The 26945-nt window shown below is 34.6% G+C and overlaps 1 protein-coding gene across 1 annotated transcript in view; it reads left to right on the top strand.

Annotated features, from left to right (window-relative positions):
• The window catches only part of LOC114326773 (unextended protein), a 366939-nt gene that overhangs the window by 91480 nt on the left and 248514 nt on the right, over window positions 1-26945 (top strand). The window lies entirely within an intron of this gene.

The following is a 26945-nucleotide window of genomic DNA, read 5'->3' as shown; positions in this document are numbered from 1 at the left end:
AAAATAAAAATCGACCTCTTTCGGGATTTTGCTCCAAAATCGTCCGTTTTAAAGAAATGAATTTATTCCATAATTTAGCCCCTCTGTATAATCTACTATAATAAATCTTTCATGTCTTCAATTATTTAATTATTGATAAATAATTAGGTACTTCCCTAAAATTTTAATTGAAAATGGCAGATTTTTTGGGAAAACTCGGATTTTCTGAGTAAAATTTTTGTTGAAGGAAATCGGAAAAAAAATAACTTTGTGCAGAACTAAATTACGGTGAATTTTTATTTGAGTGTTTTTGGCTCAAAGGAAAAATTATAGGAGTTACAGACCACTAATTGAAAAAAAAAGAAGATTTAGGAGTGCTAATTTGTTTATAAATAAAATAACACACTTTCTGCGGACTTGTCATACCCCATATTACTAATATATGCAATCTTAAGATTCGATTTTAGCAATAAAATAGCTGGTAAATAATTTTTCCCAAAAATGGTATTTTTTCGATAATTTTCCCAGACTATCAACAAAATCCAAGAAACCGAAGCGCCAACCCAAATTTTGAGCAGTCTCAACATGATAAGGTTAATATCCCCAAGAATCGCTATACTCTCCGGCTGTCATGGCGGTGTCGAAATAAAATTGCGACTGTCGAAATGAATTAGAATCAGGCCCCTGATGTAGTAATATTAATTCGGTAATATAATCATCAATATCAGATACGTGTGAAGGTGCCATAAACCTAACGGCAGAGCTGGACCGGGTACTGATAAATTGTACTCGGGTACAGAGTATCGGGTACTTTTCATATTTGAGGAACGAGTACAGAGTACCAAGTACATTGCTCAAAAAAAGTACTTAGAGTACAATACTCAAAGTACAATTAATTACCCAAATTTTTTGGGTACTTATTTCGAGTACATTCGAATATAGAACCCGAAAAAAGGTAAGAAGATAATAATTATCTCTGCATCTCTAAACATATTCATTTATGAGTCATGAAAACATAAAATACCGTACATAAAATTCCAACTGAAATAAAAAAATAAGAATTTTAAGAATTAATAATCGATTGATAATTATTAGTATAACCGTATAACGTATAACATCACTCACACTCACTGATTAATTTTATTGGCTTTTAAGATAACTAATTTTTCAATGTTTTCATCTGTTAGAGCATTTCTTCGAGAGCTATTAATTATTGTAGCATAACCCTTTCGCCATTGAATTCATTTTTACATGTAAGAGACTGTAAATATTCAGTTTTACAATCAAAATTATTAATTTAGACACAATATGTATATAATTAGTCGTAAAATTCTCATTTGTCCGTTATAGGGAGGTGGGAACTTCTGGCCCCAACAGTAGTTTTGATTGGGATTTTAAGGTCCCATCAGCAGGGCCGCGTTTAGGTCAAATGACGCCCTAGGCAATTCTCTAGTAGCCGCCCTTCAAACATGTACCATTTTTGCGAAAAAAAAATGCAAGCAGAATTTTTAATTTAAATAAGAATGTTTGTTTCTTCAAATAATGTTTGGAAATGTGTTAAAAATATTATTTATTTTACATCAGGCGTAATGTTACATATTAATATTATAAGTACGTTTGAGCGTTTTGACCTGTACCCAATGCAGGGGGTTTAAATGTATGATATGTAGAAATTGCCTGTTTGTAGGCGCTAGGCGCGCCTACTCGTTCGATTTCGATTTTAAATGAGAGATGCATTGAAAACATTACTCAAGCACTATGTGTTTATAGCTTTATTTAACAATAAAAAAATTAACTAACCCCCCTCCCCGGGCGACAGGACGAAATGCAATTGTATATTGAAACATGGTTTTTAATTCCAAATAACTTTTCAATAGCAATTTTCGATATTGTGAAATATAAAGGTACTTGTGAAATATAAAGGTATAAAATTAATAAAATGTGATATATGATGCTTGCATCTTAGATTCTATACGATGCAGAGCTTCTAATAAAGAATATCTTTTTTTCGTAAAGTTGATAATAAAAAGTTTTCAATAGGTTCCAAGTTACCCAGACATACTGTATAAGAGTTCAAAAAAATTTTTTATTAACATTTAATATCTTTTAAGCCTGTTATTAAATATAGCAGTAGCCGTTATTTTTTAACTGTTATTTCACTGAAGCTGATTCACGATGTGACACAATTTTCATAATCACTGAAATATTCAAGTAACTGACTACTTTTTTAGTTATTGTAGACCTATTAGGAAGAAAACCTACCCGTTTCCTGTCTAGAGTTAACGTCCGTTTTTTTAAATTATTAACAATTATTTAATTTGTATGAAATATTTTTTAAATTTTTATGTAATTTCTACATACATTACAAATATTCAATTTTATTACGAATGTATTAATTAATAAAGGGTATAATTTGTTTAAACATTCCCTGAAAAAATATTTTTTTTCCAAAAACCTAATTTTTTAATCATATCATTAATGATCACAGAAAAAGTTAAAGTATATTTTAATAAATAAATTATTTTTATTAAATAATTATTTATTGAACATAATTTATTTATTAAAGTATACCTTAACTTTTTCTATTAATAATGATACATAGTATGATTACAAAAAATGGATTTTTGAGAAAAAATTATTTTTTCAAAAATTGTTTAAAAAAATTAGACTGTTTATTAATTAATAAATGTCGAGACAAATTCCATATTTGTAATGTACACAAAAGTACATACAAATTAAAAGAAGAAAGGTCAAAATCCATTGAGTAAAAAGGTTTTTCAATGTTCTAAAAAAATAAGTTTTGTAATTTTATGTCAACTATTTAGCTTTTTAATTAAGTGCAAAAAATGGAAAAAATCGCGTTAATTGCACTAAATTGTTAATAATTAAAAAACGGACGCGAACTCTAGGTTTTCATCCTATAGGTTAACAGTCAACAATAACTAAAAAAGTAATCAGCTACCTCGATATTTCAGTGTCCCAAACATGGTCTATTTTTTGCTTATTTCCCTGGAGTATATCTGAGCGACGCACGAACCTTATCTACTTGTAATAATATAGTTTGAAAATCCCAACTCTAACTCGATGTCCTACTGTAGACAAGTCAAATCTTTAGTTTCTGCGAAATGTGCAATATTGATGTGTTCAATGGCCCACCGCCTTTGCTCAGCTGCCGGCGGCCTAATAATCACTAAATTTATGACTTCCGTTCTTTTTGAATAAATAGTGTTAAGATAACAGAATGCTATGTTTGTTTTATTTTTGTTATGAATGCCCACTTCTATTTCATTGATAGATGAACATACATACTTGTTATTCGATTTTAATTTTTATATACAAATATTTTTTTGTACAGTATTTTTGCCGCCCTCTCACAATTTGCCGCCCTAGGCAGCTGCCTATATTGCCTAATGAATAAAGCAGCCCTGCCCATCAGTAACAAAAAGAGCAATTACAAAACAAATGTTTATTAAGAAATAAGGTATAAATGAAAAATTCACGTATGAGTGGAATGTAAGAAAACACTTTTTGCACAACCGGACATTGCATCCAACACATAAAGTTTTTGTACGGCTTTCCTTCTTCTTTTGAGAACAACTAAAACATCTTTTACTGCTAGTTTGTTTTGGATGGTGATCTTCAATATTTGTCATATTTTTTTGTTTTTTTTGTGCCTACCTGGACGACCAGAGACTTTTGTTTTAATTTTGGCTTTGGATCTCCCCAAACTTATCAACTGCTCAGCTACAGGTACTAAATAATGAAGAAAAGGAATTTTCTCCTTTTTATTCTGAATTTACGAAAACATGCTCCATGAATTGATTACAGATGCCATTAACAATTTGTAGAAAACTTTACGCCACCAATTAGTAGATTTTCTGTCTAAATCATTTGTTGCAATCTTTTGATCAGCCAAATTAACCCCTCCCATATATTTATTGTAAAATACTACAGCTTCAGCGCAATCAAAAGTATATTTTTCGCCTGTTTTTAGTTTTCTTTCAATCTGTGATAGAGATGGTGAATGGCAGTTTGATAAAAGTAAAACTTCTTTAGTGTCCTGCCATCTAACGGCCAATACGCCTTTATCATTTACCAATGAATCAGATACAACATGCGTGTTTACATTGGGACTCACGTCAGTAGCTTCGCCACTCCCGCTATTACCGGTTTCTTCATTCATGGAATGACATTTATCATCGCTGCTTATATCTGCTTCTTCAGTACTGCTATTACCTTCTTCCTCTTTGTTGCTCATTTGGATTCCTCCTTCACTTTCATCTTCGCTGTCTCCAGGAATAGAGTCGGGCTCATCAGGTGCTGAAAATGGTTCTTCTTCTGAGTCAGTTATATTATTTACAGCTTCTTCTAACTCTTTTGCACTAAGATATCGGTTTCGTCGCATGTCTGAAAGAGAAAAAGTTTATTACTGATGGGTAATTTCAATCCCATATAAAATTACGATAGGGAACAAACGATTCCACTAGAATATTGTTTGCTAAAACACCTTACATTTTAATAACTATTTATTTTATTTTACTTACTTAAAATAGTATAAACGTCTGCACGCTTTATTCCTTTATTTTAATTGAAATAAGTAACGGATTCTTGCAATTTTATAAAAATAATAACTCAGACGGCCATGCACGTGTCACAATACATCGATGTTAGGTTAGGAAATTCAATCATATTATGACACCAGTGTTGCTGATTGTCGACGGTAGACTATCAATTACTGAAATATTTCATTTGTACGTAAAAGCGGTTATATTTATAGCCATCAGTAAACCTGAACTAGCGACCGGGAACTATAGTTCCCCGCAGTGGCGAAAGGGATAAGAGAATAGGCGTTGCTTGATTTGACGAATGGAACTTCTTTTGAGTATCTCGCATGTTTGGTTGTCTCGCGTTAACCTTTTCCACAAGTTCTATGGGCGATTTCTATTAGCTACTTTGCTACTTATTGGAGACGAGATTGGCCATCATTTTTGTTTTTCTATAGTTTCTGTGTTACTTACTGTAGTTGTTGTCGCATAACTCTAGCTTCTCCTAAGTAGTCTGTAAACAATGATATCGGCATATCGGAGATGATTTAATATCATTGCTAATACCCTTTGAGTCCCACTCTAATCGTTTAAATGCGTACTCCATGACGTATAAATAGTATTGGTGACAAGGTATCTTCCTGTCGCACTCCTCTGTCAATTTTATCTTCTCAGTCATGCAATTAAGGTTTACAGTTTGTTGTCGCATTTTCGTATATATTTCGAATAATATTCGCATACCTGTGATCTATTCTGCATTCTGATAGTGCTTTTAATATAGCCACTGCATTTACTGTGTCAAATGCTTTGTGGAAGCAAACAAAGACAAGATCAAGTGGTCTATTATATCACATCAGTGATACGACCGACAGCTATGGTTTAGTACTTTGGTAGAAGTAGAAAAAGACGGCTTTGCAAGCTTGTGCGACCTCTCTCAGCACCCTTCAAAGACAAGCGCTTCTAAATGTGATAGGAGCCTTGAATACTACAGGAACGGAATCTTTAGGGGCTGTGGTCTTCCCTCGCTGGAATTACATATTTCGGTGATAGCCTGCACACCATAATGTAATTAAAAAAAAATACTTGAAGGCAAATTATGTATTGAATAGTCACACAAATACTACTGGGTCTATAACTGAGGAATCCATCTTTGAGATGAACTCAGATATGATAACACTAGAACTAATCTTTACTGATAAGGTAAGAAGTGTTCAATTTTCACATGTAAAAAATAATATATTTTTTGCTGTGTTAAATCTGGAATTACAACCCTTGATTTTCAATAAGTACAAAGCCAACCCTGTTCAATAGTACCATTTCATCCCTCCTATTTCTTACCCTCACTCCTAACCATACATACAACTACGCTTGGACAGTGGAGTGAAAGAAAAAAACCCTCTTTTACTACGATCCGTCGAAGGATCAACTCGAGTACCACTCATCACTTAAGGGTACATAACTCTTTTACTATTGCTCGCCTGAGGGTGAACAACTCTCTCTGCTAATAGGTACCCCTGAAGGTGAACAGCCTTTTTTTGGGCTAAAACGAACATCATAATTAGTAATCTCTCTCTATCATGTGTTAGCTTTCGTTTGGCTACACATGTCCGCTAAATAGTTAAAGACAATAATTAGATAGTCAATAACCGTTAACCGATACGAACAATCAAAAGTCGTGCACGGACAGTTAATTCGCGAGTGTTACGGCATACATGAGTTCGTGGTAAAACACAAAGCGCCACAAGGCCTCACAGAAATTTGGTAAGACTTTTTATATACATATTAATATTGTCTGTCGATAAACCCTTTAAATTCCCCTTTAAAACTAGCAAACCTCATACAGTCCATATACCTACCCCCGAGATTATATTTATAATTTCACATATGTACAAGCTTTATCGTACAAGAAGATTAACACAATTATACCATCTAAACAACAAAAAGTCCCAAACGTTATTGGGAATTAAAATATGGTTGGTTCACTGATGGATCTAAAACCTCTCGTGGTACTGAATCAGGAGTTAACTACATAAATTGTATTCAGCCTATTCTGAACAGTTCTGGATTATTTATACAACATAAAAAAATAAATCATAAAATATTAAAATTGCCCAAAAAAATCTTAGCGAAGAAATTAATATTTTCCGCATTTCGCTTGGATAAAATCTAAACTGTGTACTGAAATAAAATTTAATAGTAGGGGAGGAAAGTATGCTAAATGTGCAGTCACTCGAGCGTTATGGGGACCTATTGAGTTGTGAAGATTAGGTCCTAAAACCAAAAAAAGTTTTCCATTTTAGTGGGGACTGTCCATTTTTTAATTTAATTTTCCATTTCCAACAATCGTTTTATCCGATTATAGATCCATCTGCTAAGGAATCCAAATCTGCAATAAAAAATGGTGGCTCCCATTTAAGATTTTAAAGTAACCCCCCACCCCACCTCCGTGGGGGTCGTGTCGTGGTGCCATTCGATAGATTTTTCAAAAATATCGAATAAGTGTATTTTTCAGTTTTTTGATCTGATGTTCATTTTCGTTCAGTAGCGAAATATTCGCTGTTTTTCTTGTGAAACTTTGTGGCTCGCAAATTTCCTTACTGCCCAAACCGTCAGATTTTTTAAATATACAGTGCTTTGCATGTACTTAACTTACCTTATCTTAATCTCACAATTTCGAGTTTTTCTAAGGATAGATTTTTTTTCGGCCCCCCTTAACGAACTCCCCAGTATTAAGAGCCAATATGGTAGAGGTACATTTACAGGGTACAAGGTTTCTGTCTATGTGATAATCTGACGCGCTTAAGTAACTGCAAAAATTCCCACTTGGGCTCCCGTACCATCAAAAACATTAATTCATACATTGAACAATTTTTATCTGTTATCTATCAACTTCCTTGGCAATAACTAGGCCTGCTATGATAAATACTAAATTTCTGAATTGGGTTGCTTAATGAAATTCTATATGGCTGAATATACTTGCTATTGATATTATGACAGTTTTGTTTTTGTATCTGCTTTTGCGGTAAAATAATTAAGTAGAGGCAAGGGCCTTACCTTAATCCAGAAACAGAATAACAAAAGATGAGATATGGATCAACTTAGAAATCCCGAGATAAAAGTCAAGCTTACAAATAGCATTAATAGTAATGTTGCTTTAACAACAAATACGGATGATATTGAAAGAGACTGGATCAACTTAAGGGACGCTATATGCAACGGTGCGAAAGAAGTAATTGGTGACTACGAGCGGAAGAAGAAGAACGAATGGATGACAGATGAAATATTACACCTCATGGACAGAAGGAGGGAAAATAAGAATAATCCCGAACAATATAAAGAACTGGATAGAACTGTCAGCAGAAAGATAAAAGAATCCAAAGAGAAATGGTTACAAGAAAAATGTCAAGAGATAGAAGAGCTAGAACGAAGACACGATAGTTTTAACATGCATAAAAAAATTAAGGAGTTTTCTTATACTTACAAGAAAAAACAGTTTGGTAAGTTAATAGACGACAACAACAAACTTATTGTAGATAAAGAAGAACAGTTACAGACTTGGGCAATTTACATAAAAGATTTGTTTACGGATTATCGTCATATTTCTACGAACTCTCTTGATCTGAATGGACCAAAACTATTGAAAAGTGAGGTGATAAAAGCTATAGATCAAACGAAAGATGGGAAAGCAACAGGATGCGATGAAATACCAGTCGAATTTTTAAAAGTTTTTAACGAGAACAACATGAATGTAGTATTGAAACTGTTCAATAAGATATACGATACTGGTCAAATTCCATCGGACTGGCTGAAATCTACATTTGTGCCCCTTCCCAAGAAATCCAATTCTAAGACGTGTAGCGAATATCGCCTTATAAGTTTAATGAGTCATACCCTTAAAGTATTCTTGCGTATTATCCATTCCAGAATACGAGCAAAATTAGAACACAGCATAAGTAAAACACAGTTCGGTTTTAGATGCGGTTTTGGAACTCGAGAGCCCCTATTTGCAATACAAGTCTTGATTCAAAAATGCCTGGATCAACAGAAAGATGTTTACGCCTGTTTTATCGACTATGAGAAAGCATTTGATACTATCAAACATGACAAACTCATAGAACTATTACATCTTTCAGGACTTGACACTAAGGACATCCAGATTATAAAAAATCTATATTGGAATCAAACAGCCCACATAAAGAATGGACATATGGTGAGTGAAAACATAACCATTTCTAGAGGGGTTAGACAGGGCTGTATTCTTTCGCCACTGCTTTTCAACGTGTACACGGAACAAATATTTCTAGAGGCACTAGAAGAGTACAATGAGGGCATCAAGATTAATGGCGTACCAATAAGTAATTTTCGATATGCAGATGATACTGTTATACTAGCCGATAACATCGAAGATTTACAGATGACGCTAAATAGAGTAAATACAACTGGCAACCAATTTGGACTGAAGATCAATAGAAAGAAAACTAAATTTATGGTGATCAGTAAAAAGAACATTCAACATATCGACCTGAATATTGAAGCCGAACGTATTGAAAGAGTACACCGATTTAAATATCTGGGATATACAGTAAATGATAAGTGGGACCCAGACGTAGAGATTAGGATCCGAATTGAAATAGCAAGATCCAAATTCATAAAAATGAGAAAGCTCTTAAGCAACCGCAACCTAAGCGTTAACCTCCGATGGCGCGCCACAAAATGCTATGTACTCTCTACGCTACTTTACGGAGTAGAAGGGTGGACGTTAACAGCAGCAACTATAAAGAAGTTAGCGGCTCTAGAAATGTGGCTGTATCGACGCATACTGAGAATTCCTTGGACAGACAGAGTGACCAACACAGAGGTATTGAGACGAATGGGTAAAGAGTTGGAATTGTTAACAACTGTTAAAAGGAGGAAAGCGTCATACCTGGGCCATGTGTTCCGTAATGATAAGTACAGTCTGCTACAGCTTATCGTCGAAGGCAAGATTGAAGGTAGAAGAGGTTTGGGCAGGAAGAAGAAATCCTGGCTGAAAAACTTGAGAGAATGGTTTCAAATACCAGAAGCTGCGAACATAATACATGCGGCACAAAACAGAGAAACCTATCGTTTGATGGTCGCCAACCTTCGGTAGAAGACGGCACATAAAGAAGAAGAAGAGGCAAGGGCGGATCCAGGACCGATTTTCGGGAGGGGCCATTAACTTTTTTTGAGTAGGGGTTTGGGGGTAATTTTTAAAAATTAGTATTTCAGTGACATTCAAAATTTATCGTTGTTAAAGTATTATTAAAGGCAGTACCGATTCCTACACATTTTTTCGGATCCAAACGTCAATGAACGTGACAAAGTCTTCACGAATGTTTTAATTATGGATGTATCTCAAATTTATTCTCTTATTTTTACTTAAACAAGGTATACTACACTCATCTCGCTAAACTCAACTGTTTTCGAGATAAACGCATTTTAAATCTACGATACAACCTAATTTTTTGCATAATATTGTTACAAAACTGTCTTGACTTTTTTATGATCTTTTAGGCACTAATGTTTAATTTTAGTTGACTTTATTTATTTTTAATAACTTACATCTAAACAAATGAAAAACACTGAATTTATATCTTTTATTTTATAAACTACGATATTTAATTTATTTATTACACCAAATCTAATAATTTATCTAATTACAAATTCAAAAATACCGCGCCCGTTACATATCAAAGTATAGCGACGGTTTCAAATTCACCACTAAACTCTTAATTCTAAAAATGTCTATATAGTTATGTACAATTAGTCTATTGATTTCCAGAAACATCGAGAGGTAAATATTATTTACAGAGCAATAAAAAAGGTTTATCGACGGCATTCTAGATACGCCGATTGTAAACAAGTTTCTCTCGCCCACAGAAAGGGTCTCAGACAGTTAGCCGCCAGAAGCTTCCGGAATTGACAGGGCCGGCCTGGGACCGTGACATTGCCCCCTCCTTAAGAGATGGTTCCTCCTGGAACCTTGTCGGGACTTGAACTGGATACTGGTATCGGCAAACGGACCCTCTTTTACAACTCCCAGTTGTATAAATGTGGCAGGGGACGGTCTTCGCTCCGCACCAGTAACTATGCGGATTGCAACAGACTAACACCTGGACCTCGGTGCCTTGGAAAATTTCTTCTACCATATTTCGGATAACTCTCCAGTCTAATTGGCGGCATTCTAACTTTGGCATGGCTAACTTTTGCACGTCGGACTCCAACACACGTGCTCTCTCATTGAATGAATGCATCCCATACATCTTGGTAGGTAGGTTGGTCATTAACAGTGTCTTGTTACCAAATAGAATAGGTAACGTGATGAATCTTGGAGTTTCAATGCTTTGCCAGGAGCTGGCAGTTGGCATTGAAATTCTGCAACTCGACCAAACTTACTTCGAAAGACGGATGCCAACCGTCGTGCGTCTTTGATACTGGCCGGGATGGTATGGGCCAGTGAATAGTCATCGGGAAGTGCAAGTAGATCTTGCTTTTCTTCAGTGGTAACACCTTGTCTCGCTTTACCGGTACCTCCATAGGCCCCCATGAACTCCTCAAACGTGAGGTCAGGTATTTCTCGAACTTAATTTACTTCCACTTTTTCCCATAGGAATCTTGCTTATTCGGTAGATAACGTCATTAATTTTCTTGACAATGACGTACGGGCCTTCCCAGAACTGCTGCAAGCTGCAACTTGGGAGAACAACCTATTCGCTTCTTTGGATTATAAAGTCAGACTTTGTCGTTCTCCTTGAAACATCCCTTCTCGGCTTGGGTATCGTATTGTTTCTTCATTGGGTCGCTAGCGATCTGAAGATGGGAACGGACCAACTCGTGTATATCGTCCATTCTTCTTCGCAATTCATTAACATAATACTCACCAGCCACATCTTCTCCAGGTCGACATCCAAACTCTAAATCACAGGGTAGACGCATCTCGGGTCCAAATAGAACTTTTGCTGGTGTTTGTCCCGTTGATTCATTAACAGCAGATCTATAGGCCATTGCGAAGAACGGAAGGTACTGATCCCAGTCTCGCTGATGATTGGACACCATATTTTCAAATACTTGCCGATTGTCTTATTCATAAGCTCCACCATTCCATCCGATTGGTGATAGGCCGCGGTTCTTGCCTTCTTCATGCCTAGTCTATCACAGATTCCCTGAAATAGATCGATCTCAAAGTTCCTTCCTTGATCACTATGGATCTCCAGAGGCACTCCAAATCGGCTGATACAGTGTTTGATTAACACATCTTCAATAGTGGCGGCCTTCTGGTCTGGAATTGCCTAGATCTCAACCCATTTCGTGAAGTAATCCATTACCACCAACATGTATTTGCATCCATTTTCACTTTCTGGAAATGGCCCGGCAATATCCAAAGCTATTCTTTCAAACGGACTTCCAACATTGTACTGTCTCATAGGAGCCTTTCTTTTCCGGTAGGGTCCGTTACTTGTACCACAGGTAGTACATTTCTTACACCAGTATTTCACATCGTGGGAATTATTCATCCAATAAAATCGTTCCCGAATTCTCTGAAGGGTTTTCTTTACACCAAAATGCCCTCCTGATGTACTGTCGTGTAACTGACGAAGTACTTCGGCTACTCTGCTCTTTGGAATCACCAACTGTGTTCTCCTCGCTGAACCATTATCATTTTCCATTACTTGTTTAAGCAAGCTGTCTTCCAAGATAAATGAGTCCCACCAGGCATGATATTTCTTGCCAAGATGGTCGACGATTTTCTTCTTTCCATTTTCGAATCTTCTGTAAAACTGGATATTTTTCTTGTTCTTTCTTGATCTTGGTAGGCGTCCACTCGTCGTTGACCACTGTGTTATACTGCTGCTTCCTTTGACTCTGTTTTGTTACAATGGGAACACTCTGCTGGGCACGGCCTTCTAGATAGAGAATCAGCGTTCCTGTGGCTAACTCGGCCCGATGCTCGATCTTGAAATCGTATTCTTGAAGTCGTTCAATCCACCTGGCTATCTGACCATCCGGATTCTTAAACTGCATTAACCATTTAAGGGCGGTATGGTCGGTTCGGATTAGAAACTTCCTTCCATAGATTTTAAGTGAGGTAGTTTAGTGGGGTTTAACATTAACTGGGCAGCTGTAAGTCGATTAAACACGTCTTCTAAATTCTTCAGGTTGTCTTCAAACGTCTTCCCCAAAACGATTATGTCGTCTAAATACACCAGGCACGTTTTTCAAGATAACCCTCTCAACACATTTTCCGTAAGCCTCTCAAATGTCGCAGGGGCATTACAGAGTCCAAACGGCATAACGTTGAATTTCCATAATCCAGATCTTGTAGTGAAGGCCGTCTTCTCCTTGTCCACTGGATCCATTTCTACTTGCCAATATCCGGACTTCAAGTCCAACGTAGAAAACAATTTACTTCCAGCCAATGTGTCCAACTTGTCGTCGATCTGAGGCAGAGGATAACTATCTTTCTTGGTAACATTATTCAACAAACGGTAGCCCACACAGAACCTCGTAGTTCCATCTTTCTTCTTGACCAGGACCAACGGAGAGACCCATGGACTCATAGAAGGTTCTATCATCCCGTCTTTCTTCATTTCTTGAATAATCCTTTCAGCTTCCTCTCTCTTCGCCTGTGGTAATCGTCGAGCTGTTTGACGAATTGGCCTAGCGGTACCAGTTTAAATTTTATGTTTGACAACTGTCGTTCTTCCTGTCTTTCCTCCTTTCGGTACGAATGTGTCACGATATTGCCGAAGAAATTCCCTTAATTTCCTTTTCTCCACTTGATTTAGAGATTGGCCTGCAACTTCAACCATTTGGTCTAACTTGCCGTTGGAATTATCTGATGTTGTCGTCTGATGGATTATGGACGTCACGGGTACACAAATTCGTACTTTTGTCTCCTTCTTGATGGAACCGAGTAGTCATTGACATTAATCAATCTCACGGGAATTTCTTTAGCAGAAGTAACCAATTCCTTTCCAATTATGATTCCTCGGCCAACCTCCTCGTCGTGGTTCCATGGCTTCATCATAACAGGTGTTCCTTCCTCTACCTCTCGCTATGAATATTCCTGGTTGTATCTCCTGTTGTTCCACTATCCTGTCATTCTTCAATGTTTGAAAATTTTTTACTACTCTGTAAAGGACCCCGCACAAACGTTATGGAAAATAGGTCCCAGTGGATTTCGTTCATACTTTGGGAAAATACTCTTTGAAGCATCCCGATAAAAAGTTCTCATGGGCACAACTCAATCGTATGAAGAATTTTCAAGATATAGAGGTCCAAACTCGGAAAATTATAAGATTTACGGGGTATTCCAATTCCGTGAGTTACTGGTTATTTGGCAACATGTAGAAGTTTGGATCAAGGCAAAGTACTAGTAGTCTAGGATTTTTTCCTGGCTATCCAATGGCGACCTTTACTTTGACCTTGACCTTCAACGGACGTCATATTCTAGAGTTTCGAGGGTTTTAGGCATTAAATTGATATAAACAGATTACTCATGGGTTTTTGGGATCGCAAAACACGAATATGCCATCAGAATTGCCCTCCGGATGACGTGGTGGCCAGGGCCACTGCAAGGGACGTCATCTTCTAGAGTTTCGATGGTTTTCGGCTTTTAATTGAAACAAATGAATTACTGGAGGGTTTTTTGAGGTCGCTAAACACGAATATGCCACCAGAACCGACTCCCGGAGCACCTGGTTTCCAAGGTCAATGAAAGGGGCTCCTGGAATTTCGAGGGTCTTTGGTACTACATTGATGCAAACGGATTAATTATAGGTTTTTGGGGTTTTGGTTTTTGGAGTCGGTTTTGGTGACATACTCGTATATAGCGACCTCAAAAAACCCTCCAGTAATTCATTTGCATCAATTAAATGCCGAAAACCTTCGAAACCCTAGAAGATGACGTTCCTTGCAGATGCCCTGGCCACCACGTCATCCGGAGGGGTATTCTGATGGCATATTCGTGTTTAGCGATCCCAAAAACCCCTTGAGTAATCTGTTTATATCAATTGAATGCCGAAAACCCTCGAAACTCTAGATGACAAAGTCAAAGTAAAGGTCGCCATTGGATAGCCAGGAAAAAATCATGGACTACTAGTACTTTTCCTTGATCCAAACTTCTACATGTTGCCAAATAACCAGTAACTCATGGAATTGGTATACCCCGTAAATCTTATAATTTTCCGAGTTTGGGCCTCTATATCTTGAAAATCCTTCATACGATTGAGTTGTGCCCATGAGAACTTTTTATCAGGAAGCTTCAAAGAGTATTTTCCCAAAGTATGAACGAAATCCACTGGGACCTATTTTCCATAAGGTTTGTGCGGGGTCCTTTCACATCTAGGCGGTATTATTATCGTGTCATTTATATTATCCAAAATGTTCGTACTAACATAACAATCATCGTCATCTTTAATGTGCATTTTAAGATTAGCGTAGTCCAATATGCATTAAAAATTTGAAATAAAGTCTCTCCCAATGATTCCGTCTGTTGGAATGGGAAAGTTAGATTCAACTAATTGAAAGATGTGCCCGAACCTACTTCCTTTTACTTCTAGTGTTGTTTCAACTTCTCCCATTGTTTGCAATTCTCCTTTAGTTACTCCTTTTATTTTCGCCTTTGTGTTTGGTTTCACATGTTCCTTTATAAAATCTTGTGAACATTTGAGTATTGAAATATGGCTCCTATATATATGATAAATGTATTTGTCTGTTCTAGGATTCCTGTTTTCATTCGTACTAAATTCGTTAAGTTTAAGTCGAAGTTGTAAATATTATATTCCACTTCTGACTGTTTACTTTCCATTGTCTCGTTCATTCAAAACCCCAACTGCGGGTTTTCCGGTTCCCCTTGGCTATCCTCTTAACTCTAGCAGCCTTACGTTCCTGTTACGCTCTCCTCTCTGGTTTCCTCTGTACGTTTGGTTGCTAAATTGTCTATATCCTCTGTGCGAATAGTTCCGTTGGTTTTCCGTTGCTTCGTTCTGTTTCTTTTCCCTCTATCATATTTGTTGTGATATCCTCTCCTGTATTGATGCTGTCCTCTTCTATTTTCGTAATTTGTCCTATAATTTAACACTCTTTCCTGTGTGATATCTTATGACTTCTTGCTGTGTTGTGAAATTACCTGCCTCTAGTATTAGCTAGTCTTAGCTTTATCTGTATTAACGTTTCGTTTCATTGTTGTTTTGCTACAACTGTTTCTGTCGTGTATTTTTTCACTAATTCCAATGGCATTCCTTCCGCTATGTATGCTACTTTCAACTGTTCTGCTAGTTCTTCCACTTCAGATGCATACACTGCTGCATCTTTATGCCCTTGCCTTTTCTTTGCTAACTTGGCTATCACAGTTTTGGATTGTCACCTCTTAATTCTTTTTTCAGTGCCACAGCTATACGTGGGATTGTATCTTCTGCGGTTATCAGGTGTCTAGTCTTATTGGTCAATCTTGTCTTTACTTTATTAATGTTAACGCTGTTTCTTCATGTCCTTCCGCTATTTTCTCAAGGAGTTTTAATGCGTCTAAAAATGGTTGTAGTTTACCTGCGCTGCCATCGAACTCGTTGGGCAATACCTTGCTTGCGATATTCAAAAATTCGTTGATCGTCAGTCAGAGCCATGTTTATATCTTGCTTTATGTCGCTTTGTTCCTCTTCTATTTCCTCGTTACTTTGTTCTTCTTCTATTTCCTCGTCACTTTGTTCTTCTTCTATTTCCTCGTTACTTTGTTCTTCTTCTATTTCCTCGTCACTTTGTTCTTCTTCTATTTCCTTGTCGATTGACTGATGTATCAAACTTGAAACTACTGTTCTTAAATTTACTGCTTGAAATGAGCGTATAACTTTATCATCTCTGATTTTCACAAAATATTTGTTGCACGTCTCTCTTTGTTTGTCTGTTAGTGCCTCCCAATTTTTCTTTGTTAAATGTGTGAATTTGTTATATAATTTGATTAACTGTGTCGTTAGCTCTTCTTGTATTTCCTTAGATTTAGGCACTTTCTTCTTCAAAACCCTTTTGCTTTGTGTCGTAACTTCTTGTGTAATCTCCTCAATCATTTTGACGAAGTCTTCCCAATAAACCTTGTTGCTACTCATCTATTCATAGTATTTCTTTCTGTTTTATTCCTGTACTTCGTAATGAACCCATAAATTCGACAGTCTTATGAGTATAGTAAAATTATCAAATAAAATAGTATGTCAAAAATAGTAAAATTCAGTAAAAGTGTCAAAAATCATAAAAATATAATGATAATAATTGGATAAAAATCGATAAAGATACAAAAATTATATAAATATATGATAGTAAGTAATTGTATATAAAATTGTATCAATACGTCTTTTATAGATAACCATAGTACATACTTTTAAAAAAATTGTCATTAATAGTAATAAAAGTAGTTAATAATACTGATAATAGATTAAATAGATAAAAATTAGATTAAGTATATCTTAAAGTACTTTAAATATAGAGGGGATTATATGACTATATCGGAAATATCATAAGAACAGATAATATGGACTTCTTTAAACGTTTAGGTTTGCCGTCGATCTCGCCACCAGTCCACGATGAATGTCCCTTTTTAGATTCCTTCTGTGCGCCTTCCATAGCGACCATGCCTTAGCCATAGCCTTAGTATCAGGACTGCAGTAAGGATGTATAACAGTACCTTTAGTTCTGTATCAGGTTTGACATCTTTACTTTTGACGATGAAGTTGCTGTTTACCACTCCATTTTTCTGAACTTCATCATTTGACGTTTTTCCTCCTCCCATACTCGTCCAAATTCACCAGTTCCTGTGGTTTCCCCTGGTCTAGATCGCCATATCTTGGTCCTGGGGGTGGTTACCCCCGATGATGGGGTTGATTTGTTAAAACAGTATTTACCAGAATATATTTATTTAGAACACTAAATACGACAGTAACTAGTTGGTGGACAACGTCTCTGATAATCTAACCACGTCGATGTCTGAATAATGAATAAATATCTTCTTTACTTTCTCCGTATCTATAAATAAAGGGTAATTGTTTTGTTATGATTGACTACACCTGAATGTGACCGTGAAAATACTAATAGTAACATAATTGCTGACTTCGTTGTTTTAAAAACGAGTGGCCTACATTGCAAAACCAATGTCACCAATTTACGTAATGTAAACAATACATGTAAATAATATTTGTTTGAGACTTTAAAAATTAAATCGATATGGATTACTCTTATTTTTTGGATGCTAATATAAATCAATCATGTACACCCATTCCAAAATAGATTTTATATTTATTTTAAATTTAAATACTCCTATACAATTTATATATACATACACATAATAAATATACGTACAAAATTTATTTCGCCGAAGAGATGACGGTCGCGAAATAAATCCTTTTTACTCATCCAAAAATAGGTTTTATATTTATTTTAAATTTAAATACTTCTATACAATTTATGTATACATACACATAATATAGATACGTACAAAATTTATTTCGCCGAAGAGATGACGGTCGCGAAATCAATCTTTTTCCCCATCCTAAAATAAGTTTTACATTTATTTTAAATTTAAATACCTCTACACAATTTATATATACATACACATAATATATAGCATAAGCGATGACGGTCGCGAATTCAATGCTTTTTCCCTTATCCAAAAATCGCACAACGTCCATAAAGAAGTTTTCACTTCAAAAAACTCGTGCACAATAAGCCATAGAAGTAAACCATAGGGCTTTGCTTGTGTCGGTTGAGAATTGTCACGAATGAAATTTTATCCAAATGAAATTATCTGTTATAAGAGTACTTCATTGGAAGCAAATTTCACTGATGGCTCTTTTGAGCTGACACAAGTTAAGTAAAATGTTTTTCTTCCATGGCTTACTGAGGAAAATTTTTTTTTTGATCTCATGATAAAATTCAATGTGCATTCTAAATTTCTAAACAACAAACATGAATTATTTAGTTTTTTGGAAGTGAGAAAAATCATATTATTTTATTTATCGTCTTATCGCCTAACCTACTTCGCACAGAACTGCAGAGGCAGAGATATAGCCGGTTGCGGAGAAACCTCTTTCGGTCTCTCTCTACGCTGGTCGGTTTTAAGGTCATCACAAATAGTCATAAGCCATGGACAAATGATCCCCCTTCACTGTTGCGGTCAGATACGAGTAAACGCTTATTTCCTTTTTCAAAATCTTTTCGTAATCTTTTTGAGAACCAGTTTTTTTTTTCGGTTATTAAAGTTTTCCCTCTCGTTTCAGTTCAATTTAAGTTCTTATTCTAAAGTAAAGTTCACGGGCTCCGGATTAGCTGGCCATATTCTACTTCCATTGTGTCCTCTTGCACCGGTTCTACAATCACTTGCTTATATGACTCAACAATTTTTTCATCTCTAGTCGCATTGCATTCTTTTTTGACATGGGGAAATAACCAGGATTGTTTAGTCCTTCGTCATACTTTTTTGTGTTTTGTAAGTACACTAATATGTACCTGTAATTTCAGAGAGGCGCTGTTCCGCAATTCTGTTGCGTATTGCTTTTGATAGCTCGGCATTAAGGCTAGAGTCCTGGATATTTATTTTGTCTAAGACAAATTTCATGATAATTAATAATAAAGGCAGTTTTTGTTTTTATTCGATTCAGAGTTGGACCACCATCTCCATATAGCCATTTCAGCATCCCATGCATCTTCAGTGAAGCTATGCAGTCACAACTCTGAAGCGAATATTAACAACCCTGCCTATTTAAGGGAAACCATCGCGATACAATGATTCCACCTTTTGAGACACAATCTAGCGACATCTCTCGCAATACGAGGAAAACAACGAAAAGCCCTAGATACGAAGTTTACTACTTTTTAAACAATTAGAATAATTGAAATACAAATTTAATAAACAATATTTTAAATCCAAGACTTTTCGTTAATAAACTGCTTTCTGGCTGCATCCTGTATCTCTAGCTTTTACAATATATAAGCACAAGAGACGACGAAAATAGGAGAAAGCAAATAGAGGACACTTTGGCCACGCATTTACCTTCTCTCCGTCTAGAAAAAGGACCGAAAGACAGTTTCTAAATACTCAAATCTGAGTAAAGATGAAAAATAATAAAGGCAGTTTTTTGTTTTTATTCGATTCAGAGTTGGGCCACCATCTCCATATAGCTATTTCAGCATCCCATGCATCTTCAGTGAAACTATGCAGTCACAACTCTGAAGCGAATATTAACAACCCTGCCTATTTAAGGGAAACCATCGCGATGCAATGATTCCACCTTTTGAGACGCAATCTAGCGACATCTCTCGCAATACGAGGAAAACAACGAAAAGCCCTAGATACAAAGTTGACTACATATTTCATGGTTGTGTTGGCCGTTATCAAAGTGTTCTGCAAAGAGCTTCTGCAGCCTATTTCACCGGTTGAAGAGTGGCAATCAACTCATTGATTTGACCACTCGCCAGCAGATAATTTTATCTCAGAATCAATGTCTATTAACGCTTTATCGATGCAAACTTTTAGGCTGTAGAAACGTTCCAGCATACTGTAGCCTGTAGAAAGGTTCCCTTCCTTAACACATTTTTACAAGAACATGTCATCTTTGGTAGGTGATTTTTTCAACGTTTTAACAACTTTTCGTATTTTGATGAGCAGAAGGCTGTAACGAGGAATCAATTTTAACAGGACACAGCAAGTTGCCGACTCACGGCTTTAAATAAAGAGGCTAATGAAGACTTGAAGTAACTTATTTCGAATTTGACATGTCTGCGGATCCGTACTGCACATGTAAAAAAAACGCTGGACCCAGCTGGATTGCTGGGTGCTGGGTCCAGCAACTGTAATCTCTAGCCAGGTAATAAATTAAATCACATATATTCTGGGACCAAAAATAGTTCGATTGCACCTAACTTACCTTAGTACAAATGTGCACATAAAAAAAGTTACGGCCCTTTGAAGTTACAAAATGAAAATCGATTTTTCAATATATCGAAAACTATTAGAGATTTTTTTATTGCAAATGGACATGTGGCATTCTTATGGCAGGAACCATAAAAACTGTGTGTACCCCATAAAAATTTTGTTTTGGTTCTGTTCCCTCACGGTACACGTACATACGGTATGCAGAGGCACATCTCTCTCGTTGTTGTGACGTCACGCGCGAAGAGGATGCTTTGTAAATGCATATCATTTTTAGGAGATACGTTCCAGTTTTATCGAATTTAAAATGATAGCGTCTGATTTTTTTATTAAAAATGATTTTAAGAGAAAATAGTTTTATGCACTATTATTATTCCTAGGGATTTAAAATTTGTCCACCTAAACGTTGTTCATTAAAAATGTATTTGAAAATTATTTTCGAGGAAATACGTCCAAAAATAATTGCCTTGATTATTAATTCAAGAATACTATAAATACTTTTTTTGCAGTATTGTCTTAATAACCTGATGAAATGATTTCTCTTTTAAATTGCCAGGTTATTAAAAAATATTTTCAAGAAAAGAAAACATTGATGTTATAAATAATAATATTAGTTATATCGTCCTACCAAAAAATGGAAAGAAAAAATGCAGACATTTTATAGAATACAGTGAAACCCCGATAAGTGGGCCTCTGATAACCCGGAAGTCCGGCCCCGGCTAACCCGGACCGATTTTCATCAGACAAAACAAACACTTTTTCACTTTGACTGAATTTTTTACCAAGAAATAAACAATACTGTATACAACTGTACGTAATTTAGATGTACTGTGCACATGTATTTCATGTTTTTGCAATAATAATGAAGTTTATCCAATTAAATTATTATTGTGGTACCATTAGTCAAACACAATGTTTTTAAAACTTTTTTGCCTTTTAGTAGTTTTTCGATAAGCCAGTTTTTATCGAGATATTTTGAATATTTTTCAAATCCAGCACATATTTGTTTATGATTAAGTACGATTATAGAGACCTGGTAATAATATGAAAATATATTTGTAATTTACATTTTTAGGTATGTACCTATATTTTTAAACATATTAAGAAAGAAGCCACATCTTGATAAAAGGTGTCTTAGAAAAATACTAAGAGGCAAATATGTTTTAAAAACACTGTTTTTAAATAATGATACCACAATAAGAGTTTAATTGGAACGGGCACACACATTTGGGGGTTTAAAGGAACAAAACCACCATAAGATTTTTATGTAAACATATTAAAAAAGAAGCCGCATCTCGATAAAAACTGGCTTATCTAAAAAATACTAGGATGCAAAAAAGTTTTAAAAACATTGTGTTTAACTAATGGTACCACAATAATAATTTAATTGCAACGTACACAAATGTTTGGGGGGGTTTAAGGGAACAAAACCCCATAAAATTTTTATGTGGTGTACAAATTTCACTGATATATTTTTTAAGATGTTCTTGCCATAAGAATGCCACATGTCCATTTTCAATAAAAAATCTCTAATATTTTTCAATATATTGAAAAAAATCGATTTTCATTTTGTAACTTCAAAGGGCTGTAAGTTTTTTATGTGCACATTTGTACTTAAGGTAAGTTAGGTTCAATCGATCTATTTTTGGTCCCAGAATGTGTGATTTAATTTATGACCTGCCTTTTTGTTACACCCTGTATATTTACATATATATTATACAAGCAGTTTTATTCCATTTTTCAAAATCGTGCATTTGGAAAAGGAACGTCCTACACATTCAATACACGGCATCTCAATTTCAATAAATAGTGGAGTCACTGAAGGTGGATATGAGCTATTACCTCCGATTTCGTTCAACCTCCATCGATTTGCATGAAAATTGGTGAGTGGTTAGAGGATATCGCAAGAAACAAAGGTGACGTGGTGCCAACTTGCGCTTTTACCCTGGGGGTTGATGCCACCCCTTCTCGGGGTGAAAATTATTTTATTAAAAATAACCCCATAATTAGATAGGGGGACAAATTCTAAGCAAAATTTGTTATATAAAGTTATTAAAATAAAACTTTTTCAGTTATTAAAGATCAAAAATTTTAATTTTTCGTATATAAGAAAAATGCATGTTTTTAACTGATTTTTCATAGATAATTCAATAGTACGTTGTTTAACGGTGAAATATTGCAAAACTTCTAAATTTTAATGAACCGCTTGGATTGACATGAAATTTGGCATACACATAGCTAACAAGTAAAAGAAAAAAGTTATATTGTGCCGATGTGTGCTTTTGCCCTGGGGGTGACTTTCACCCCCTCTCGTGGGTGAAAAAATATATGTCCAAATTAAGTCCGGAAATGGATAAACTGACTAATTTTAAGCAACATTTGTTCTATAAAGTTTTTTTGCCAAGGCAATACTTTTCGAGTTATTTGCGAGTAAATATGTTCATTTTTCAACAAAATAACCACATTTTTAGACGGTTTTTCACAAATAGTTCAAAAAATAAGTATTTTATCTAAAAAACCGTTCTTAGCAAAAACATAGCATGTAAAATAGTAAAACAACTGTTTATGCGTGAGGTCTCTATACCTAGTAGAAGCAGAGTTATAGCTAATGAAAAATAGGTTCATATTCGTCAAATTCCAAATCGATTATTTTAACATGAAATAACCAAAAAATTAAGCAGTTCTTGGGGAAAACTCATTACAACTTTTTTAAAGTTATTAAAAAATCTTTATTTTTGTTTAACAAAATAAATTTCTAGCATCAAAAGTAAAAAAGTTACGCTCAAAATAAAGTTGGTCCCTTTTTTTTTGCTAAAAAACTGGGAAAATCGCCCCCTAAGTAGCATCTCAAATGAACTTACCGTTACCACTTGACAAGTTTCTTTACTTTGTATGTATTGTTTATATGATCTGTAAGTTTCATCGGTTCAAAGTCCTTAATTTTGAAAAGGCTTTAGTTAAAAGGGCTTAAACGAGTCACTAATCACGAGTGTATGCAAATTTAGAAACACCAAATCTTAACCATTTTTTGTCTTACAGAAAAACCAAAAATTACAAAATATTTAGAAAAACAAAGTCGACTAACGAGCGATCCACAGTTATTGGGATCAAAGCTATCCGTGCAAAAAAATACGTATGTCTTGTTTTATTCTGAAAGACCGCCGGAGTGTGACGTCACGGCCAACTGCGGCTATATTCATTGTTGTTATGATCACTTTTCCAAACAAAGAATAAAGATTGAAAACACGTTGAAAAGATGCTCAATCTCAAGACATTTTAATTCATATAAAGTTAAAATTTTGCTTCCTCTGCTACTGTTTATGTTCAATTATAGTGTTTTTTAAGTTGACGTACGTACACTGACAAGTATCTGTCAAAGTTGACGTAAACTGGAAAGTATATCTGAATTAATAATAGACATGCACTGTATAGCTATCTCTGTCGTTCAGAGCCACCTATGGTGACAATAATTTTGGATCACACGTTATTTTTATTCTTTGAGATTTTTGGTACATGTAACAATTTTTAAGTTATTATGAAAAAAAAACATGTTTTTCAAAATTAAAAATTTTACTTTAACACCAAATTTTTTCAAAAATAAGCACTTTGAATCGATGAAACTTACAGATCATATAAACACAACATAATTAAAGTAACCTGTGAAGCGGTAACGATTAATTTCATTTGAGTTGCTAATTAGGGGGTGATCTTCCCGATTTCTTTTTGCCAAAACAAAAGGAACCAATTTTATTTTGAGTGTAACTTGCTTACATTTGATGCTAGAAACTTTTTTTATAAAAACAAAAATAAAGCTTTTTTTAAACACTAAAAAAGTTGTAATGAGTTTTCCTCCAAAAGTGCTTCATTTTTTGGATATTTCATGTTGAAATATTATATTAATTTGTAATTTGACGAATACGAAGCTATTTTTCATAAGCTATAACTCTAGTTCTACTAGGTCTAGAGACCTCACGCATACATTTGTTTTACTTTTTTACGTGCTCAATTTTTGCCAAGAACGGTTTTTTCGATAAAATACTTACTTTTTGAACTACATTTGTGAAAAACCGTCTAAAAATGTGGTTATTTTTTTGAAAAATAAACATATTTACTCGCAGGTGAAATTCACCTCCAGGGCAAAAGCACACATTTGCACAATATCACTTTTTTTTTTCTTGACATGTTAGCTATGCGTATGCCCTATGCAAAATGTTATGTCAATCCAAGCAGTTCTTTAAAATGTACAGCAAAAACCGTGAACGAATGTACTACAAAAACTACAAGTTTTTACAAAAAAGTTATTATTACCAAAATTGAAGCTAATAAAAAATGAAATAAACTCCTTATTAAAAAACCTTTTAATATTAACTAAAAGTGAGTTATAGGTAATTGAATGCATATTTTTTTCGGCGAGTACCCAAATCTAAGTATTCAAGCTTAAATTACGGGAAAATGATGGATTTTATAACATAAACTTATTAAACATTTGTGAAAGTACTTAGAAATATCTATCAAATGAGATACGGAACAAGTTAATAGCATTAAAATTTATGCTCCAAAAATTTTTTAAACTTCTTTTAAAAATTTTTCCAAAAAATGTTATCGTTTTTTTTAATATCTCCGTTAATTTTTAAGATATCAGGTTCAACTAAAAACGGTTTGAAAGGTAATTCCAAATGCTATTAAAACGCGTTGAATTTAATCTTTTAAACCTCTTAGTTTTTTTAAAAATCATAGATTAAATGGCCACGGTTACATGGTTCTCGCAGCAAAATTTGAGTTTTAAACGTTTCTATCTCGGTTATTTTTCACTCTACAGAAATGATAAAAAAAGGTATATTTGGTATAGAAAAAACTAAAATATGGTTATTTACCATTTTTTACGTATATTGACTATTTTTATAGTTATCAAGACAAAATGAAAATGACGACAATTTTAAAATTTCCGATTTTTTTAAAATTATATTTTTTTTTCAAAAATATGCATTCTAAACCGGTGAAAATTGTTAAAATCATTACTTATGCTAATACAAAGACATTTTTGTAAGGATTACTATAAATTTTAATTTTTGTGGAAATGGCGTATGTTTTATTTTTCACCTTTTCTTAAAAAATTCAAAAGGTTTCTCTTAGGTTCATCATAACTTGCTTAATTTTGATGCTATTAACTTCTTCTGGAGCTCATTTGTTAGGTATCCTGAGATACTTTGATAAGTGTTTAGCAGGTATATTTTATAAAATGCATCGTTTTCCCGTTATTTAAGCTTGAATACTTAGATTTGAGTACTCATTGAAAAAAATATACATTCAAATTACCCATAACTCACTTTGAATTAACATTAGTTTAGTACTTTGAGTGAATAGTGTATTCAATTTTTTATTGTCCTCAATTTTGGTAAGAATAATTTTTTTGTAAAAGCTAATAGTTTTTGAGTTATACGTGAAAAACAGCTTTAAAACATGCATTTTTTTACGAAAAAAATAAAATCTTTGATCTGTAATAACTCAAAAAGTATTGATTTATGTTAATAACTTAATATAACAAATTTTGCTTAGAATTTGTCTCTCTATCGATTTATGGTATTATTTTTAATAAAATAATTTTCACCCCAGAAAAGGGTTGGCATCCACCCACAGGGTAAAAGCGCAAGTTGGCATTACGTCACCTTTGTTCCTTGAGGTAAAATCTAGCTGCTCACCAATTTTCATGAAAATCAATGGAGGTTCAACGAAATCGGAGGTGAAAACCTTCAGTGACTGCACTAAAACATGAATATGATATCGGAATCACATTTCTTAATCCACAATATGAGCATCAAGTTAGCTAAACACCTATCACAAATCGATTCGAAAGTAGGTGGATAATTTGCCGCTAATTAGTCGTTAATTAGTTGTGAAAATACCGATTTTGTCGTTTCTTTTTTTTTTATTTTTTTAGGTGCTTTGCTAACTTGATATAAAGTTAGCAAAGCACACCTCCGAAAAATGACTTTAGAGCGTTCGTAGGAGAATCGGAATAGGATTAGTTTTTGCCGCTAATTAGTCGCTAATTAGTTGTGAAAAAATTAATTTTCTAAATTAATTTTTTTTTTGTTTTTTTGGGTGCTTTGCTAACTTGATATAAAGTTGGCAAAGCACGCTTCCATAAAATGATTTTAGGGATTTCGTAAAAGAATGAAAATAGAATGAGAATTTGCCGCTAATTAGTTGTGAAGAAATGAATTTTCTAAATTAATTTTTTTTTTGTTTTTTTTGGGTGCTTTGCTTACTCGATATAAAGTTGGCGAAGCACGCCGCTATAAAATGATTTCAGAGTTTTCGTAAGGGAATGAGAATAAAATGAGAATTTGCCGCTAATTAGTCGCTAATTATTTGTGAAGGAATTTTATTCAGAAAAATTTTTTTTTTTTGTTTTTCACGGTGCTCCGCTTACTCGATATAAAGTTGGCAAAGCACGACTCCATACAATCATTTTAGGGTTTCCGTAG

The sequence above is a fragment of the Diabrotica virgifera genome, chromosome 7 (genome assembly GCF_917563875.1).
Source record: "Diabrotica virgifera virgifera chromosome 7, PGI_DIABVI_V3a".
Classification (NCBI taxonomy): domain Eukaryota; kingdom Metazoa; phylum Arthropoda; class Insecta; order Coleoptera; family Chrysomelidae; genus Diabrotica; species Diabrotica virgifera.
This window is presented reverse-complemented; position numbering and strand designations above follow the sequence as displayed.